The sequence below is a fragment of the Anser brachyrhynchus genome (assembly GCF_964034855.1).
Source record: "Anser brachyrhynchus genome assembly, chromosome: 3".
Classification (NCBI taxonomy): domain Eukaryota; kingdom Metazoa; phylum Chordata; class Aves; order Anseriformes; family Anatidae; genus Anser; species Anser brachyrhynchus.
The window spans coordinates 75,046,842-75,065,741 of record NC_137696.1 but is presented as its reverse complement, the minus strand read 5'-3'; the positions used below and the strand labels follow the sequence as shown (position 1 = coordinate 75,065,741).

The 18,900-nt window shown below is 37.5% G+C and overlaps 2 long non-coding RNA genes across 2 annotated transcripts in view; both read right to left on the bottom strand.

Moving 5' to 3' along the window:
* Positions 1 to 18,900, bottom strand: part of LOC308192876 — an 88,067-nt gene that overhangs the window by 50,218 nt on the left and 18,949 nt on the right. The window lies entirely within an intron of this gene.
* LOC308192872 lies at positions 5,874 to 7,714 on the bottom strand. The gene is made up of 3 exons (XR_013949176.1): positions 7,274 to 7,714; positions 6,554 to 6,643; positions 5,874 to 6,429 (listed from the first exon to the last, which is right to left on the bottom strand). It is a non-coding gene; the product is annotated as an uncharacterized lncRNA (long non-coding RNA).

Genomic DNA, 18,900 nt, shown 5'->3' with positions numbered 1-18,900 from the left:
CTCTAATTTTATCTCTTTTCAAAGATATAAAGATTGGGCAATAGCCCCTTCATTTTCAAAGCATTGCCCTAGGCCCAGGAACACAGGGACACACAATAATCACTGGAAATTATGCAGCTGAAACACCAAGCAGCATTTTGAGCTTTCCTTCAGCTCAGTGTCCCATCTTAAAAGAATATATAATTTCACTGAGACTTTCTCAGCTGGGAGAATATTGTGAAAGCCAATGACAACAAATAAAAACATCTGGTACCTACAGTCTTCTAAGAAATACTGTGAGAACAATGCGGTTGAATTACCTTTGACATTTGCATCTTTAAAAATATCTGCAACTGATAAGAGAAAAATTTCCAGGTTGGTGTCACTTCTTTTAACCCTATAAGGATATAATTTACCCTAGGAAGTAAGATGCTTATATCAAAGCCCAATAAATTGGAAAAGCCCTTTACTTCCAGCTTTTCAACACTTTACACTTATAGAGTGTAAGGGAGACACTCATAAACTCTCTCAGATGTTCTATCTGGGTTGAGCACCATAAGTATGTGAATTAGGAATTTAGGAATATAGGAATTTCCAGTACTATAGTCATGTCTATGGCTCCAATGCATTCCCACACATCTGTCTGTCACTTTAGCACCCAGGTTGCTCACTTCCCCACTCCATTTTGAAACTGTCCTGTTCATACATCCAAAAACGGCAAAGTGTTTTGGATGCAAAATTGCACTGGTAGTTTCTGGAGAGGAGAAATTGCATTTTTATTCTGTGTATCTACAGCATCATACAGTCCTTGCTAAAGACAGTTCTTCCTAGGCACTATGTTAATTAACTGTCATAACACCAGCAAAACCAAAAATTATTACTCTGCTTGTCTTTTTCAAGTACTTCTTATAGATAAGATGTATGTGCTTTCTTGCTGCCATTTTTCCTATTTGGTCCAACTAAATCACATGTTGACTTATTTTTTTTATGCAACAGTGACTAGATCTCTTTTTAATTTATCATTCGTTCCTTAATCCATGCACCTTTTGTAAGTTCAATCAGTAATTGTTTTTTCTTTCCAGGTTCTTTGTAAAAAAAAAAAAAAATTAAATATTGTTGGAAAAACAGTGATCTCTTCAGAACCCTGCTAGAAACACATCTGTTCATTGATGATCCATTCCCTGTTTACAGTTATATTTTGAGATTTGATATGTCTCCAAATTTTAGTTCCTGCAATACATGCCACATTGATTTTATTTCATCTAGTTTTGAAAACATAAAGCCATGGAATACCACTCAAACATTTTACAGGAACATATTATATTGATGCTAATATCTATGTCAAGTGAACTTGCCTAAGCAGTAATAACAAGCTTTATTTTCTATATACCACATGTTGACTAGTACTAGTTTAATTATTCTCCATCTTAATGGAGACTCAGACTTCCCATTCAATTATTCTCTCCTAGACCAACAAATGTATACATTAAATCATAATTAAGATAATCTAGGTGTTCTCTTTCCTTTTTTGAAGGGTTACTTGTTTCTTCTCCAGAAGACTCAGGTCTTTTCAAAGTTGGGCTGAATATTAACAGCCATTCCAAGATCTCCTCTAACATCTCCTTAGAAACAAGTCATTTTGATGTGTGGATTTAAAATCTCCTGGGTTTCAAATACCTACTGTTTAACACCTCCTGGTTATTCAGATGGAATGTATTTTATTAATTTTTCTGGAAGCCAAACAGCGGATGTAGCAATTGCTCATACACACTGCAGAGACATCTGTGCTATATTTTAATCTTTGGTCTGGGTACCACCATCTGGGTTTTCCCTCGTCCAGGGCATCCAATAGAATGCTACATCATTAGCCATCAGCTGTTCACATCAGTAACACTACTGAGGGGAAAAAAAAAGTCTAAATTCACCAACGCTTGTACTGATTGGGCAATTCTGACAGGTCGGAAGTAATAAACTACAATTAACAGTACCTGGGCTTGATTGGGATAGTCTTATGGTAGTGAATGAGGGAAAGATTAGTGAAGCAAAATTCTTTGATACCAAAGACATGGTCTACCAGCTACACTAGAGGAACTATATGTGTTGAAATAATGAAAACCAGAAAATTCAAGTCTTTTACTAGTTACAAAATCATGAAGGGTTAAAAGTAGTACTGTATGTAAAACTGTCGTTATGAAGAATAACATTGTGAGGAATATGCTCAGGGTTACTCCAGTTACTATTGGTAACTGTATGACATGGAGCTCTAGTCTGGGTATGATACATGGGAACTATTCATAGGGACCGGATACTGCAAAATGTGCTCTGTTTTTTTAATTAAAGTGAAGGTATTGTACAAGCCCCAGGTGAGCAATTAGTCTCTACCTCAAAAAAAATAGTCTGCCAAAAGTACCTTACAACTTGCTATGTTTTGTCTTGTGCATAGGATCTTTGGATCTTCCTTACATAGAACAGTCCCTCTGCATGAGGGATGTATCTTAACAGACGATGACGGAATTCACGTTTCTTGCATTTTCAGGCATCTGCAAGTGGAAATCACAGAATGAGTCTGGTTTGTTTCAATGGTGCGGTCTGGCCTGCCTGCTCCCATGAACTATTCATTTTGCAAAAATGTGGTACAAAATGTGGAAAAGCACTGCTTGTTTTCCTTCCATCCTGTGTAATGCAACCAAAATCATGCTCTCTCTCACTCTCTCTCTCCTCCCCTTCCTTCCTTCCTTTTTCTCTCTCTCTTTCCTGTTTGCTGGCTTGCTTTCTTTTTCCCCAATAACGGCCCAGTGCTAAGCTGGGGAAAGGCAGGAGGCATGGGGGCAGGACTGTGTTAATGCCCTAATTAAGTCTGTAGTTAGCTGATGGGAAAATGGTTGTCAGGAGAGCTGATAACAAGCATAAACATGACAAGCTTGTTTTGAAAAGTCATCCTGTCACTCTGTTTACTTAGGCTACTGCATGCAGCTCCAAGCTACTGTCATATATGTTTATACTGATCCATCTGCATCACTTTTTTTCTTTCCTCCCCCCCGCCCTTTTAGGAATATAGATAAAAGCTTCACACATCTTGCATTTCAAGGGATCTGGGACTCCCCACAATAGAAGAATATAGTCATTGATTTAAGTGATAATAGAGAATATGGAAGTAAAGGCTCTGAAAAGGTGAGAAGCTTCACACAGCAGCTCTAACTTGCTGAAAAACTTAGGGGTATCTCCTCGTCCATGCTTAATTTTATTGTAATATTCAAGTAATTAATTAGGTTAAGATTAAATGTGAAATTTGACATAATTTTTTAATAGAGGTATGAAAGGGTTACAAAATATATGGATGAGTAGTAGTGTATAAAATCTGTTGTGGCCGAGACTGTGACATACCTCGTGAGTGCACAAGGTTTCTCACAACTGGAATCACAGTATGGTACATGCTTCACTCCAGTGATGGCCAATAAGCCTTCATGATTTGTCCAAGTTATTAGCTGTCTGAAATAGTCCTTCAGACCACTCAAGCTGTGACATACATTTCAGGATTTCTGCTTTGGAGAAACCTGTCTTGGTTTCCCAGAGTTGAAGAAATGTTATTACAGCATAGAAATTGAAACAAATAAGGAAGCCTTAAACAGGTTTTCTCCTGAGTCAATTCGGCATCAACACAGTCCTTTCCTGGTTTCAGATCACAGCAGAAGTGACAACTCAATGCTATGCATGACTCTGGAACAGGAGAAGGTTTTGTATTTGCTTCATTTGATTTTGCTTCAGCTTAGGCAAAAAGTGTCAAGTTTCAAGTTAAAACAACTATGCATTGAGGTCTTCTTGCTGTTGTTTTCTCTCTTAACCACAGGTAGCTCATTACAGGTAAGTAAGGTTTCACAGATCAAACTTTAATTATTTAGCTGACACAGAAGGAGTATGACTTGTTGTCTGACTGATTTAAAGATATTTTAACTACATTAGCCTTTCATTTATAGTGGAATGGGCTTTATCAGAATTCAGTTTATTTCAGGCACCTAAACAAACAATTCTAAAAGCTAAAGGATATATATATATACATATAATTATTTATTTATTTATGAACATGGGTTTTTAATACTGCTATTATCATGTGGGTCACATGGAGAGATAAAACTCTCAACCTTCCTCAAGGGTCTTTTGTCATTTGGAGGGAGACCACAGTGGAATTCACCTAATCTTACTTAGCTATCAGACAGGGAGGTGCCTTAACTGAGCCAGCCACCCAGAGGCCCTCCTCACTAGTCTGTGAACAGAGACAGGCTCCTCGGGAGGGCCTGTCCTCAGCCCCCTATGGCTCAGCCACCCATTTTAGGATGGTACAAGCTGCTTTCTGGAAGTGCTCGCCCACTTCCCTGACTATACACAGAATCTTCAGTCTAGACAAGACACCTCATGTTTTGTCAGCTGAGTCAAATGAGATGTATGCCATCCTGTTTTCTGGCAGCCGGACCAGGCTTTCATCCTGTATATGGATCAACTACCAGAAAGCACAGAGTATAGTTAGCTGTTATTAAGGAATGTCCAGAACACTAAACAGATTTCCTGTATGAATCATTGTTTTTATCCACTCATCTTAAACACCATATTTATAGAGGCACCTGAGCACCTTAAGTGTCCTGTGGCACTTGCTCCCATAGCACCTTCTTGGGAGGGCAGGACAGGTACTTATATTCTGTCAGATACTATAGAACAGAGAGATTAAGGTTCAGGTCTACAAAACAGACTTGAGAACTGCAATAGCGCCATGACCCAGCACCTCACTTTTACATGCCTGGCTTCTGTGCAAAATCTAAATCTTGATGTTAGTATTTGCTTTGCCTGTAGTCGTACAAGCAGCTTCTGGTGAAAGACTGGATTGAGGTCTTCCAGATCCTAGCCTCTAAAAATATTCTATGTGCAGATAAATGGCTATGTCCTGCCACTCCAGAACAAGTCCATCTATACATGGAGTACCTACGCATCACTTGGCATATCTCTTAATCATTGCAGCAGGAGCTTATATTCCAGTTACCTCTCCTTTCCCACCTTTAGCCACAACCTATTCACAATTTCATTTTTTTCCCTCAGTGATAAAAAGTAGATTGACCAATCTTTTCCCTAGCAATGTAAAAATACAAACACAGCTATAATGCATCATAAGGGGAATGTCAGATGTGTAGTCACCTGAAGCACTCACTAGAGAAGCAGCAATTTCTGTATCACAATGAGAAGAAATACCTGAACATCACAAATATTTTTCTCAAGCTTGGTGCTGCTAACTACTGTCTCCTGACCAAACACCAGCCTGAGTAATTATATTCTAAATGACCTAAATTCATTCCATCTATATTTCCAACTAGATAATTTTTTATAAATAAGTGAATTCAATTATGTACAGTAGCTAGACCTGGTGTCAGAGAATGACTTTCATCCAGAAGTCTCCCAGTGCATTTTGCCAACTACAAGATCAGTTTAACTCTGGATTATGTCAGCCCTTACAGGCTCATGAGAAGATGCAATGTATGACAGACAAGTCTGTGGTGAAACAAGTACCTCTGAAATCCCTTCTCTGCTGGGAAAGCATGACAAGTTAAGGCACCTCAAGTGCTGATTTAGCAGGAGAGGTGCCTAATGTAGTCATTCAAGCAGCAAGATTTCTCTGCAGCCCTTACTAGACTTTGCAGCTCTCCTCTGCTGGTGAGAAGACCCCATCAGTATGTGAAAGGTTTCAGTGAAGTCTAATTGTCAGTATGAACACAGACAATAGAGTCTTTACAGCAGTAGAAGCTGTAGCCAGAGGACAGACGATATATTCAAGAAAAGAAGAGCTAGGTGAAGAAAGACATTTATTTTTTCTTCCCCCCCCCCCCCCCCCCCCCATCACCATAAGGGCCAAGAAACTTTTCCTTGATGGAAAGAATCCCAGGAGTTTCAACAGATTTTCTATAAGGTCCTACATGTTCTCCTACACAAGTCTAGAGTTATGTAGAAAAAAAATATGAGTTGCAAATTTCTTATAACCCATATTTTCTTAATGCTAAAGAAAGATGAGATCTAGAGATAAATTATCAAACTTTTTTTTCCATTCTATGTGAGCTACACAGGATTATGACAGAGAGAAAACTTTCATGAATTTCCTCTAATGAATGGCTATAGATGGCTAAGGTGACCTAAATATTGTTTCTAGTGCAAACATGAAAGTTGATTATGAAAAACACCTTAATATATGCACGGAACTGTCCATACGTGTGAAATTTCTAAAGAGACTAGATATTCCACAGAAAATGTTTACAGCTCCACAGCTGACAAGGGTCAAAAACCACTGGTGAAGTAATACTTAGACCTAATTGTATGTCTTCCATCAATGAAGAAGTCATGTGGCTAAATTCCCATCCACCTCTTTGAAGAGTTGTCCAGAGATGAAAAGGCTCTCTCTTCTGTTATCTGATTGGTCTCCAGTGATTCATGTAAAAAAAGAAAATTTCAGAAAAACAAACAGTCTCTTAGAAATATTTCACAATACTAAATAGCCTTGTTTTTAAAGATGCTTCTCTGTAGACAGAGTTAGAGACATTACCTCTGGGCAGCTGTCTAATGGTCACTCTAGCACTGAATGTTCAGGAAATGATGCATCTCTTCTTTGAAGAATTAGGTGGGATGAAGAGCTCTGGTAGGACAGTAGGGAAATTACAGAAGTATCAGCTCTGTTGCTGATCAATTGCAGTCTCTTATCAATTTTGCAAATCAGCACTTCATGTCTTAATAGAGGTATACTCTATTATCCTTTTATACAATTTGCACCTATATGGGATCATTCAGAGGAGATCAAAATCATTTATACACACACTAAGAAATGGTTAAATGGAGAAAAAGAAAAAAAAAGAAAAAAAATAAACCTTGTGAAACTGTGTGAAACATAGCAAAACCAAGAAAATTCTAATACTTGTGTCTGAACACACATACCAATTACTGCATTAGTTAAAACAATCTGACCAGGAGCTGCTTTGAACTAATATACTGAAAAAAAAAGTTTCTCCAAGAAAGTATTTTAAGTGTGAGTGAGTCAATAAACAAAACAGGCAGTACTACAAAGAGTCATGCCCTAAGATTTTATGTTGTAAAAATAACCTAAAAACTGACTGAGACTGAAGTACAGAGCATTTTCAGGCAAAGCAACTACTTGCTGACTATACAAGCAATGATAACAAACCATGCGGTAGGAATAAAAAATTGCTTCTTTTCCCAGAAGAGAGGAAGGACAGCAGATACAAAAATTATACAAGTTAAATGGTACTACCTTACATCAAGAGACAACTTTTTTTTCCTTCTTCATAACAATCTGTGTGACTTAATGCAGGGCCTTAGAATACTATAGGCTGTAGACATCTAAGAACATGTCGTAAGATATGGATATGCATCTAAATAACTGTGTGCCTTTGCACATCACACTGATAGAACAATGTAGTCAGTGTCAGTTAACATCTGCTTTGAATTACTGTTCCTTTGGTTAGTTCCCAGTAAACTCATCAGACTCAGGTGCTATGGAAATGACTTCAATCATATGCTACTAGGCTGTAGAGTAAGAAAGCTTTGTTTAAAGATAAACAGGAAAGATAGCATATATTTGCTACCAGAAGACAGATAATGATAGGTAGTCTTATTTTCTTATTTTTTTAAGAGAGCAGCCACGAACATCAGTGGTATTAAATGCTGACAACCAGAAATGATTAATCTTTACAAATACCATAACTGCTCACTATTATTTAATTTTTTACAAGGTTATGTCTGTAAGCATTTTTTTTTGACCTCAGCATTTGCCTCCTTTCTTTTAATAGTGTTGCCAGATTTTGAGGTTTTGTTATAAATCTCACATTCATTTGTAAACCAGGTGCTAGAAGTATATAAATATATAAATATTTCATATCTTTTATTTTCTTAATTGTTTGTGTTTTCTTTTTTTTAAGTTTAACATACATCAAGTATAATGAAAAGGAGAGTCAAAACCCAGCTAAAATGTAAGGTTTTAATCTCATAATCTCTAAATTAAGCATTATTATTTTAGATGGCCTGGCTCATAACTTTCCTGAACATTTGTGTTGGCCATACAGTAACAGCTTTCTCCTACTCTACAAACCTTCATATCTTTGGGCTTTTGGAGCCAGCCTGTAGTGGGCAGGTATTAATGCTAGACTGTTATGCACTTTGGCACAAAGTGAGGAACCACCAAGAATACCAGGCAACCTGGGCCCCTAAATGACAGACCTTTTGCAAGCCCAGTGCTTACCCTGTCTAATATTAAGTGCCTTCTTCATTTGCCAATGTAAGAGTCATTATTTAAATGAGGAATTCCCATTTTGGGATAATGAAACCTGGTTGTATGATATAGGATAGTTCTTTTTCAGAGCTGATAACCAAAACCAGAAATAAAAATCTCCCAGTCCTCTCCAAGTTTACCTTCTCTCTGAAGAAGCTGTGTCTGTCTGCACTGGTAGCACACCACCCAGTGCAACAGTAGCAGATTTGTAGAGCCAAAGAGTTGGTGTTGAAGACATGACATCTGTACCATGTGGATGGGAAAGGATTGCTTTTTTTCATCCAGTGGGAGGATTTCATTCTAGGTCCAGTCTGCTTCTGTGGACTGACTGCCTGTCATGGTTGGAGTGCATTAAGAGTGTAACTATCACTTCATTTCATCCAAACCGAATACCTTTTGGGCATGGAAATTACTCCACAATGATAATCAAAACTCAAACTCCACCATGATAATCAAAGCATGGTGAAAGGGTACAATGAAAATGGAACACTGATCTAAACAGCTGTGTTAATGTGGCTATAGGAGTTGAAGGATGCAACTTCCTGGCTATGTAAACCAATCTATGCCAGAGCAGTTGTGGCCCTGTCCCGTGATGATTTTCCACTTCTTATTTCTCTTCCCATTCTCTTCACATTGATAATGTGTTTGGGTATTTGCCTAGTAATGCACTATGTTTTCAGGGTATTAAAGCAGGAAAAAAAAAAATCTATTAATATCAGCGCTCTCTCCTTTGTTCCCAAGACCAGCTCAATAAGGGGTCAGATGAGCTCCAGTACTGATGGTGGGAACACTCATCTGGTGACAGATTTGTTGATGAGTTGAAAGAGTTCAAGGCAAGGACCATGGCAAACCTGACTGGTTTAAGATCAACACAAAGGACTGTATCTTCAGATTAGAGACCCAATTCACCCAAGATGAAACAGGACACACTGCAAAAATACCTATACCTGGTATCTCTGTGGTAAGAAACAACAGTATTTAGAGATATTAGTTCAGGCCCAAGAGTAGATGCTATAACTTAGATGCTCACTAGCTTGACCTTCTCTTCCATCTTTCCACTGCAGGCCTTAAATTAACCCTCAGATCCTCCTTCTATAGTTAAATTTCATCCTTACTGGGTTATTGCCCTAACTTCCAGCCTCTATGGCCTGGCAAAAATGTTTCTACAAGAAAGCCAACAGCTTTCACCATCACCTGACAGCATGATGAAATGTCCTGCCCTAAGTAATGCAACAGTGGAACTGATTCCTCCCTAGTTTATGCTGGTATATAATAATACTCTTATGCATTCCCCATTCATTCCCCACATAAAGACTTCAAAGCCTACAAGAGTCCACCCAGGTGATTTTTTGTTCTTGCAAAAAATGTCTCACTGATGGCATTACTGTGTAAATTTCACATGGAATCATACAAAAATAATAAGAGCTTTACAAATAAATAACAGAAATATCAGTATGCTGTGTTTGTTTCTGTCAGAAATCAATAATAGTTGATGGTACTAACATAACAGGCCTATGTGGAATAAGTGCAAATACGAAGGCATCTACCTTGTCTCCCAAAAATAAGATTCCAACCTACTACTACAAGCTACTTTTACAGTTCATCAGATAGGTCATCAGCATATCAGTGAAGACATTTAACTCCTTTAGTAAGAAACCATAGGAAAATGGCTATTCAACCATTACAATAAGTCTAATGGGTATTTTAACAGTGGTCTTAAATTTTATTTATTTTTTTCTCAATTTTAAGATGTAGTTTCCTCTGTTTCCACACTCCCTACTCTGTAAGATTTTCCTGTGTGCCTTATCAGACCGATAGTTTAATATACGGTAGAAAAACCTTGCTAACTCTCTCCTCACTAATCCATAGAGCCCAATAGTAAACAATCAAAACAAAGCAAAATTTTTAAATAGACCACTATGTGACTCTTGATCACAGTTGTAAAACAAGCTAGCTTTCAGATCAAATCTTGTCTGTACTAATTTGTATTAACAATATTTTGCATTTGACAAATTAAAAATTTTTCATTACGTAGTGGATTGTCCTCACAATTATTTGTACACAACAACATTTCTGTACATATGCAATTAGCCATTTTGGCTTCTATAGGTCATTACAAGTGTTCCCAAGAAAAAGGATGTGTTTTGAAATTATGGCTATTCTCACTGCATTATTAATTCTTTAAGTGTATTGCCTTCTATAAATGTTTAAGAGGTAGTGGTTTGCTTGTTTACTTCTCAGTATGATTCTTTCCCTATCAGTATGAATCTTCATTCATATGTGTGGATAAGCAAAATCAAGATTTTTAACTCTTGTGATTCTTCTCCTGAATGTCACGAGTTGTTTACAAACGTCAGTGACTAAAGACAAATGAGATTTCTGATGAATGTCAGGTGGCTGGCAGGGTGTGGGAATCCTTGTGATAGACTGTTGCCTCCTCTCTTGCCTTCCTGTTCAGTGCTTCAGACGTATTCATGCAGCAGTGTAGTGGCATTCCCTGTTCTACTTTTTTCTTTTTAACTCATCTTTTTGACCAGGAACAGGTCTTGAGCTGATGTTCTTATGAAGTTCTTTGTTTTAACCCTAAGATGTCGTTCTTAACAGCCATCAGCTCAGAGGCCATCACTTCATAATGGTACAGGATTATTTTTTTTCCCATTACTTTTAGGCACATTGAATACAAGCTGCTATTGTATTGCCTATTCAATCAATACAAGGATGTGCTTGTGAGATACTCTGAAGTTAAATTTTGTTTCTACTGTCCTGAATAATTTAGTATCATCAGAGAACTTTACCTCTTTACCAGTCATCCACCCCTTTTTCTGTTCTTTTATCTCTCTATTGAGCAACACTGACCCAAGCAGAGGTCCCTGTGGGACTTCAGTGATGATCTCACTCCACTTAAAGCTGACCATATATTTCTACTCTGAGTTTCCTTTGCTTTAACCAGTTTTATCCACATGAAAAGCTTCCTTATTTTCCAATTACCACTTCCTTAAGAGACTTTGGTGAGCAGCCTTTTTAGAAATTTATTTAAACTGACATTCAACTCCCTTTACAGGTCAATTTTAGATCTTCTTCACCGTAATTCAACATTAGATGAAAATGCTGTAATTCTCATAAGCTTTGGGGGAATTTTGATCAGCTCTTTCTTTTTCCTGTTTTCTATAATTTATGGCACCCATCACTGTAAAGATGATGAACTAGATAATGCAGCGTCCTTAGGTGTTAGTCTCCTTCCTTCAGGCAAGTCAACATATGTAAGACATGCAGCAGTAAAGCAGATGATTGATTACACTGTTTGTTAATTACAATGTATTAATAGTCTTATAGAGCAAACTTACATTATGTTGGTATGCTATGCCTGCTTGAAGGTGTGTTCAGCCAAATGAATAGTCAATCTCAGTGGTCAATCTAATTTCAGGGTACCTTTTGAAAATGAGGAAGAAGTAATAGGGATGAGCTGTGTTCATTCATCTTTATTATATATTATATCTGCTTATAAAGATATAGGGATGAAAGGTCATGTATGCCTCCTTTAATAGCGTTCAGTTTACATATGTATTGGTGGAGTAAATTCATATAAGTGCGCTCTACTTGAAGCTACAGATACTCTTACTTCTTCTCCCTGCCTTTCTCAATTCATTGCTTTTTCATAGATGGAGGTGATTAAAACTCAGTGAAAATACAAGAATTCTACATAAGAAAAAAGACGGCAGTGCTTATGTTCATTTCTCTGCAGGCTCTCCTGAAATCTCATTTAAGTGGTTTTTCAGCTGGACTTTCTAAGTGCCAAGTACTTTTAGGAAAACATTTACAAAATAGCTCCTGAAGATGGTCTTAAAAGATAAGGCTGAAAATTGTTAGTGCTTACTGAGCAGATGGAGAGGATACCACTGGAGAGATAAGAGGAAGAATAGGTATTCAGAGTGACCAGAGCTAAAGTAAACAACTAGCCTACCAACCCCTGGGCCCAAAAGAGCAGGCCAAAAAAAAAAAACAACTAAACACACAATGTCAAAAAGAAAATCAATCTTCCTGCTGAAGAACTCCCCAAACACTGTCTGCAAAAAAAAAAAAAAAAACATCAATAGTTGTTCAGACCATGATTTGTTTTAAACATGTCAATTCTGTCTACACTGATATTAACCAAGCATAAGTAAAAACCAATTCACTGAGCCTTCACAAACATACAAGTGCACTATTAGAGCATGTCAAGCCATCTGAGACTAATTTGAGGTCTGCAGAGTGTAGAACTTGGAACATTTGAACTTTATAGGATTGGACTGGAAAAACTTCTGACACTATCGTGGCCCCATGTGTTTATTACAATGTGCACAAAAATTTATACATACTAAAGATGGAAAAGCTGCAACACTGAGATTTCAGTGTTAGGTGAAGTGGCAAAATCAAATATGACTGATTTGATTTTTTTTTTTTCCAGGACAGCTCTGGTGGAAATTCATTGTTCTTTGGTTTTTATTTTCACCTTTTTGCAGCGGGTCAATTTACAGAACGTTTCCTCGGTAAATCTGTGATTTGGAATAACTTGGAGAATTTTGTAGAACTGTACAGAGAAACCCTGCAAGGAGGTATTTTTCTTGAAGTAGTCTCTCATTATCACTTCAATAAAACATGATAGTCAGGTGAGAACATGTTCCTAGAGCTCACTGAGTAATTAAGAGAGTGATTCTCATCGAATTACTTCACTTAAACTAAGCTCTGAAAATTATTCTAGCATTGCAAACCTATAGTTGGCCTTAATCCTGAAATTGCTCCTCAGATGGAAGGAAAGAATAGCCCTAGCCTGTACAAGGATGACTAGATAATCAGGCTGGGAAAGTCTGGTAATATAGGGGGGACTGCCTCACATGGAATCTTTGGGATGCCATGTGGTTATTCTTTCAAACCCCAACAGCATGGCACCTTGAGAAGTTGTGTTTTGCAAGTTTTGTATCTCAAGATTCATCCTTGGTCAGGGAAGCAGGTGCATCTCAAGATACAACCCTGGCCAGAAAAGTAGGAAATCAGGATCTTGAACTCTCATCTCCTTCCCATCTCCTGCACTGAGGGACAATGAAAATAGTAGGATATCCTATGACATATACTCCAGTCAAAAATGTGTCCCTAGTGCTGCTATGTAACTCAGAACATGAGGTAAATGTGTCACAAAGGATTGCAATTGTGCTGTTCCTGCAATTGGATGCTGAAAACTCCCTTTTAAGCCACTTGATAATTCCCTGGATATATGCTTTCTTCTGTAAATTAATGCATATTTTATACAAGTGAGAACAAAGGAATTAAGAGTTTGTACATATGTTGCTGATTAAAACCACAAGTTAACATGTTAAAGGAAAAAGATATTAATGCTAGGCCGCTTTAACATATTGCTAGCCCTAGCATATCACTAGCTAAATCTGGCCAACTCTATGGAATAGAATATTCTATAGAATAATTTAGTTTAGAAAGGACTTCTGGAGGTCGAAAAGTCTATTTCAAAGCAGGACCAACTTCAAAGTGAGGTCCTGTTGCTCTGTGACTTGTCCATCCGAGTTTTGAATATCTCCAATGACATTCAAAGTACCTTGGTGCTTACTGCGAATGTCTGTTTATATCCAAAAGCAACTATGCTAGTTAATACTTGTTTGTTAATACATGATTAAGGGAAGATTGCTCTTTTTGTTACCAGCTTGGTTTTAATCTAAAGAATTATAAATTCAAGGATTTAAAAGAAACAGACCTCTTTACCTTCTAACCTATTCCAGCATATAAACCAGATTTCTCTTCAGGCACTTATGAACATTTATCTTAATCCTGAAGAGCTTGACTCAGTTCCGGGAGTCCTGGTGTGAGACTTTAGCATATTTTAACACTACAGATTGTAGTAATGGACTTTAGCATATTTTAACACTACAGAGAAGTTGAAGACCATGTCAATGTGTGTTTCCCTTTCCCTCAAAATGGAATGGAAGTGCTCTTTCAGTATAAGAGCATATAATAATTGGGAGAAAGGGGGAAGGTGAAGTCACTCACCTTAAACTAATTTATGCAGACTAACTTTGGTCTTTTGGAATTTTTATTTAAATAAAAACTAAATACATTCTTCAAATTAATTAATTGTTTCTAGTTAAAACAGCGACTGTTATTCACAACTATGGCTGCACTGAGTCATAAAACATTATAAAAACATACACTCAGTATGATAGCAGCTTTTTTACTGCAGACACAGCTCCTAAACCTTTATTGCTATAAAAGCATGCCAGATATGCAGTACTTGCAATGGCCTAGGCAGTGCTACCAGTATAGCAGAGGCCCAGTGTGGCCTAAGTCACTGTACTCAGTGGTTTAAAGTATGTGTATTTACACATTTCTACAACACTGAAGTGCTAGGCCGCTCATAACTCTAATTTTCACATAGTAGAGTGCTAGCTACCTCAAGGAAAAAGTCGCAGATTTGTTCTGTGTTTTAAGCAAGGTCATGACATCTAAAACTGGCATCTAGAATGGCCTTTTGGTCAAAAATATTTCAAATAAGCTTTTCTTTGGCGTTGTCAGCTTATTGTGATGGCAACGAATGCTTCTTGAGTTGCAGATTCTTAAAAACTCTTTCCAGGTAATGGCAAAGCCTGTCCAGCAGATGTACACCAACTAAAACTAGGCTTGCTTTTCTTAGAAACAATCCATCAAGTCTCAGTGGCTGGTGGTCTGGATGCAGGCAGTCACTGACTAGCAGTTTGGTCATGCCTTTGGGAAGGGAAGGAATTCAGTCATAGTGTTAAGTACATAAATTCATAAATAGTCCTCGGAGCATGATGGGTGCACAGGTCTGTCCCTGCAGGAATGTGTCCTGGTTGCCTGCCTGCATCCTTGCTTGCTGGCCCCATGCACTGTCACCTGTTCTTTGCAACATTACCTATTTTTTACAGTGCTGAAAATCTCTAACACGAGGAACTTCTCAAAGCAATCTCCAATACCCTATATCCTGGAAATTAAATGCCTCTATGGGAGGCTTCAGCTTGATCCCAACAGCTAAGAGAAGAAATTCAACTCACACTAGAATAAGGATACTAACCACTGAACACTGGGCAAGCAAAGCCACTGTCATGATCGCTCCTCCTGTAGTTACGGTCTGAAGGGAAACAGCCACCATTCTCACATCACATTCTTTAGGAAAAGCCCATTTCTTACGTCAGGTAAGGAAGAACCTGATGAGTTTGGTCTGAGAAAGACGGTGAGCTGAAAAACTTGGAATTTTCAAACTTAAAGTATTTTTTGGCATTCTGCAGAGCAAAATTTTTACTTTCGAAGGAGCTTCCATAGGAAGAAATATTGGTATTATTGGATGTTTCCACCATTTGTTAGCAGCTGAGCTGGAGAGTGACAGACCTAAAATGTTATGTGTTTATAAACTCACTTGGCATATTTTAATACTTTTTAATGCATTTTCTGCTTTTGTCTTACATGTTTTGATCTTAAAAATCTCACTAGCCAAAATTCCTCCAGTTTTGTATGTTTAGTTCTATTTACACTTATTTTTCAGAATGGCTTACAGGAGATGGTGACAGAAAGGTCAAATTATGTTTACACTATATTTTAACCACAGTAAAATACAAGAGGCTTAACAAGGTAGAATGATAAACATGGAGCTGTGCAGGACTTGATTAAATGCCTGTTTATTATACTTCCTCCTTTGTCTTCAGTGTAGGAGTAGAACAATAGGGAGGTTCCTTAAACAATGGATTGGGAATGTTGAATTTAAGAATATAGGTTGTGACAGTGTGCTCCTTGAATGTAATTTGAAATAGTAAATTATTTAATTTGGTCTACATTCAAAGTCAAAGTGAAATTGCTCTAAATTTCAAATGTCAGATCCAGAATGAGATTCTGATTCTTCAGAATATTTAAAAGTTAGATCAAAACTATTAAAGTGGGTTATTATTTCAGTGGCAAAAAAAAATAAAATGAGATTAAGGTATGAACTGACACAGTGTGCTAGCATTTACAGTGTATTACAAATAGTAGTTTTAATGTCTCAGAAATGTATTTTTTCCAATCTGATAATTCCCCTGATGCAGTTCCAGCAATGAACTGAAATTTGATCATAGCGACATTAAAGCAAGTTCTGAACTTTTTGTGGCTTTTAATGGCTATAATTAACATGGACATCTGATCTACTTTTTTTTAGATATTCTAATGTCCACTTGTCTGAGAACTGATTCCAAAAGTTTTGAGATAATTCTTACTATTTATAAGGGAAAATCATTCACTCAGTAACTCCCTCACAGGTAAAAAATCGTTTCAAATAAGAATAATAATATGAAAAGTGTGAAGGTCATTACCTTAGATTTCAAAATGCTTTATAGCAGATGCATTTTTGCAGATGAAGAAAGAGGTACATAAAGGTGGTGTAACGTATGAAGAACACTGAACAAGTCCAGGACAGACTTTGAAAACATATAATAGGATTAATCATTCCTAGAACAGTTTCTGCATGGATAATGCTGATTGCCTACTGTAATGTTGTTATTGTTTCTAAGAGTACTTCATTCAGTAGGAAGAGGTCTTTTTTTTTTTTTTTTTGTGGGTTACAATGAATTAAAGCGCCCTAATGTTCTAAGATAGAGCTTGGATTTGAGGCAAGAAGAATCAAAGCAGTACAATTCATTATGCATTTCAGAAATCTTCAATTGCTTTGATGTTACAGGAGGAAAACTTCAATTATGACTTTTTTTTTCCCCAAAAAGAGCCTGATTTGCAGCTCATGAAAACTGTCCTCCACTAATCAGCAGAAAAAACATAACAAGGATTTTGTCATTTTTACCAAGACAGTTAAGAGCACTATTTCATGATGTTCGTTGGTGGCTTTAATTATTTAGATATTTATCCACTACAAATACAATTAGAACCTAAAATTTATTATGAAGAAAAAAAAAAAAAAAGAAAGAAAAAAGGCACTAGCAAGACCTTCCCCAATCATTAGTAATCTAGGGCAGTTCTGAAACATGAGTTTTAAGTTATGGAAAGCTGAAAATGGATGACTGTCCAAAATAGTATCTCATAGTTTTATTTGTAAACTGAAATAAGAAAAATAACAGAGCAAAGACTATTTTGGTATTAATACATCAAGGATGATAGATCTAAACATAAGCCAAGATGGTAGACACTGAGGAACCATGATCTAATTATGTAAAATGCAACTGTTTGGATTAAGATTTTTGTTGAACCCTGTAAGTAAGACAATGTGTGCAGTCATTGATCTTGTCTAGTCCCCTTCTGGAACAGTTCAGCTCATGGAGTAGTAGACTGGATTAAATTAGAAAGTAATGAGGTCCTGTTAAAGGAATAAAACAGTGAGCTGGGCAGAGCATGCTGGAGTCAATAGGACAGCTGAGTACGCAAGGAGATTTGCTCTCTCACTATTAGCACTGTTAGAAGTATTTTAATTTACATATGGTCCTTGAAAGAGTCTTGCCATTGAAAGGGGTCTTGAAAATACACTGAGATAATTTTTCCCCAATAAAAGGCCCTTTTCATTAGCAGTCCCTCATCTTTGCTGACATAAAGAGAGCAAAGGAAATTTTTCACAGGGACCTCCAAACTAATTGTGAGTGGAATGGAAGTTAGATCCAAAACCCTTCCAGCTTGAGATGATTAGCGTTGCAGAAAAAGTCTTTTCTATAGCAAAAGCCCTCACACTTCTTTCTCCTATTTCCTTTCTAAAAAGTTCTCACTTCAAAGTCCCTTCCTTCCTAGGTCTCACAGCTGCCCACCTTCACAGACACTACTCCAGAATTATCTTTTGCATATTCTTCATCTCTTCAAACCTGTTCCTCATTTTTCCAAACTCACTCCTGCTAAATCCTTCCCTCCCACTTCAAGAACTCCCTCCCTCCCTCCCTCATTTTCTTTCTCCCCAGAGCTTGATTCATTCATGAAAATTAATTAAAATTATAAATGATCATGATCTCTTTATATTCAAGGAAAGACCTAGTGTCCTCAAAGGCACACTGCTATGAATAACACGCTCACTCATAATGGACCCAGAAAGTGGAAACACCCACCTACTCCTGACCAGGTCACCTGGTCCTCTCTCTTCCAGACAAAGACACCCCAGAACAGACTCCTCTCTCAGATCTCGTTTCCTCTCCAAACAGCACCCACTATTGAGCTTGAAGGCATTTCATTTATCAATGCAGGCTGACAGCCCTGCAGCACTGCAGCAACCAGCACCCCCTGCCCTTCTTTCACAGGCTGTAGATATTAAGTGAGCCTGCCCACCTGCCTCCCTTCTCCTGCTGAAGCAGTTTCAGCTCTTGTGTCTGGCTGGGTCCCTGAAACCCCAGACGCATTCAATAGCAATAACAATCTGTCTGAACAGGGCTCTAACAACAGGAAGAGAAAGCATGTTTAAAAAAAAAAAAGTGGGGGGTTGGTTGGTTATCCCACATCCTCATACTGCCACTCTTTATCCAATACCAGATAAGCTTATTACAACAGGAGTATGCATCTTGTGCTCTCCTGGCAACTTTGAATTAAATCCAGACAATTCAAGGAGACCATTCAGGAGGGAATTTAAAGGAGAGACATTAGCTGAGTGGAGAACTGAGTAA